The sequence below is a fragment of the Triticum dicoccoides genome, chromosome 4B (genome assembly GCF_002162155.2).
Source record: "Triticum dicoccoides isolate Atlit2015 ecotype Zavitan chromosome 4B, WEW_v2.0, whole genome shotgun sequence".
Lineage (NCBI taxonomy): Eukaryota > Viridiplantae > Streptophyta > Magnoliopsida > Poales > Poaceae > Triticum > Triticum dicoccoides.
Window position 1 is genome coordinate 98,640,791 of NC_041387.1, and position 3,019 is coordinate 98,643,809.

The following is a 3,019-nucleotide window of genomic DNA, read 5'->3' on the forward strand; positions in this document are numbered from 1 at the left end:
GCGGAGCTGTAGAAAAGGGAGAAATATCAAATACTTAGCCGACTGACTGCTCACTCGATGAAATGAAATTTGGTCGAACGGACTTACCATCCTGAGAGGTGGCCTCCTCGTCTCCTAGTGCCTTATCAATATCCATGTCAGTAGCAGCAGAGGTGGAGCTAGGAAGATGCACAATCCAATTGGTCGGGGTAGAAATTTCAGTCGGCCTGTATAAACACGAGCGTGATACTCGCCCCGAAGCCACTGGAACGTCCATCTTGATCCGCGGCAAAGTCTTCCGAGTCTTGGGAGGAGCAACTTTGGGCTGCTTGGCGATCTTCTCCGTCGGCTCAGGAGTCGACGTCCGAGTGCACTTCTGAGCATGGGAACTCGGGGCCACATTCTTCCCACGTCCTCCTGCCAGGTCATGTTGCTGCTTGGATCGACGCTCGGAGCGCGGCGGCGAGTCAACTTCCTCCTTCTCGTCCGACTCCTCGCTCTCCTCCTCCTCCTCTTCATCCGAGGACTCCTAGTCATTGCTTTCCTCTGCACTGGCCTCTCCTTCCTGGTCCTGCACCAGAGCTTGTTCGCCGTTCGGCATCGAATACATCTCAGTGAAAACCTACAAAACAAAAAGACGAATGAAAGTCAGTCGACATCAAATACGGTCGGAGCACATCTGTCAGACAATCAAAAAAAAGAGCATACCTTGTCGGGTGGATTGTCGTCTCTGAAGGGAATGACTCGCCTGGATCCTCTGGGGTTGTCCTGATTGCTTGTAATGCTTCTCAACCACATAGCCACGGTTTTTGGTGGCACCTCCTCCGGATGGACCCGAGCGGTGTCTTCAGTTCCGGAGTATAACCACATAGGATGGTCACGGGCTTGAAGGGGCTGGATGCATCGACTAAGGAACACTTCCAGCAGATCCAGGCCAGTGATGCCCTCATTGATGAGTTGGACCACTTTCTCCACCAACATCTTCGTCTCCACGTTCTCAGCAGTAGTCACTTTGAGTGGAGAAGGAGTCTAGACACGGTCGAATGTGAAGTGAGGAAGGCCAGTCGACTGCCCGGAGCCGCGACATCCTGGCAATAGAACCAGGTCGACTGCCAGCCTCTAACCGATTCGGGGAGAGTCATAGCAGGGAAAGAACTCCTATGCCTTTTTTGGATGCCTAAACCCCCACACATCTGGATGACATGGGTTTTTGAGTCACTCGACTTTGCTTTTTTCACCGACTGGGAGCGGATGGTAAAGAGATGCTTGAAGAGACCCCAGTGCGGGCGACACCCTAAGAAGTTTTCACACATCGACACGAACGCGGCTAGATACGTGATGGTGTTGGGAGAAAAATGGTGGAGTTGAGCACCGAAGAAAGTCAAGAACCCTCGGAAGAAGGGGTGCGGAGGAAGGGAGAAACCCCGGTCGACGTGAGTTGCAAGTAGTACACACTCACCCGGGCGAGGCTGAGGCTCCATCTCCCCCTCCGGCAGCCTTGCCGCTCCCTTGGCGATCAGGCCAGACTCTGCCAGCTCGTCCAGATCCTCCTGCCGAATTTAAGACCGGATCCAATCGCCTTGGATCCAGCCTGGTGGCAGCCCCGCGCGAAGACGACCCGCGGCTCTTCTTTTTTCCCTTCGCCGCCCCCGTCGCCTTCTTCGCGTGCTCTAGCGCCACCATCTTGTCCTTCACCATGGCGGCGGAGCGGCAGCATCGAGAGCGGAGGAGCTGTGCGAGGTGGAGAAGCGGAGGAAGAAGAAGGAGGAACGGGCATGCACAGTGCAGACGCCTCGGCCCTGTCGCCTTATAAAGGGTCACTTCCGAGTGACTCGTGTGTGGGGCCAGGCAATCCTGTCAAATCCCGCAACAGTCGCGCGCAAGGTACGTGGCGAAAAAGGCGGCGTGGAAATCGAGGCATCACCGTTTTATCCGCTCCGCCCGCATCGGCGCTCCCCGTCCCACGCGCTTCCCCGAAATTTCATATCCCGCGAAATTCGGGATACGGAGCAGTCAATCGCTCCCAAGATCCTGCACCCAAATACAGTACTCGGCACATGACGCCACAAGTTCAGTCGGCAGCTCTCTGAATGGATCAAGGCGACTGAGTCGACGCTGAAGTACCAACGTGAGTTTTTCAATCTGGTAGAAAGCACTCGCGAAGGTGTAAAGTTCAGAACAAGTTCAACTTCAACCTACTTTCTACTCGAACCTTAATCCATTCGGGGGCTACTGATGAGGATACAGACCTGGGGTAGGGTCATAGGCCAGACCTACACGCCCTACCCAAGGTCACTACCTTAGAAGATATGGAGTCCAAGAGACAGCAAGGGACCCCCAGTCAAGGATGTCAAGTGTAATCCACTCGACAGTCAGGTCACTCGGGTGTCCTCCTCCTTATTGTCACTCGACCGTCCAGAGAATCACTCGACCTAGCGAAGACCAGGAGTCACTCAGCACTACAACGCGTAGGCGTTCACTCCGTAGTCTTTAAGGTCATTAACAACACTTAAGGCTGGCGTTACCAGTAACGCCCCTACTTTATGTACATTAAGTCCCTTGTAATGGAGGATGGCTGGGGTCTTGGAGCACTCTATGCCACCCCCTCCTCTGGGACAAGGGTTTGCACCCTTTGTAAACATCACACACATAATCAAATCGACCGCCTCCGGGAACCGAGACGTAGGGCTGTTACTTCCTCCGAGAAGGGCCTGAACTCGTAAATCTCGTGTGCACACCTTCATCATAGCTGAGATCTTGCCTCTCCATACCTACCCCCTTTCTAATGTCAGTCTTAGAACCACGACAATTGGGACGGCCCATAATGTGGGCACGTGGGCGTTATTTTTCCTAGCCGGCGGTTAAGGCAACGACTAGGAGGCCTCTCCATACCTACCCCCTTTCTAATGTCAGTCTTAGAACCACGACAATTGGGACGGCCCATAATGTGGGCACGTGGGCGTTATTTTTCCTAGCCGGCGGTTAAGGCAACGACTAGGAGGCCTCGTCTTACAATTAACTGGAGGTTACCCATTTGGGC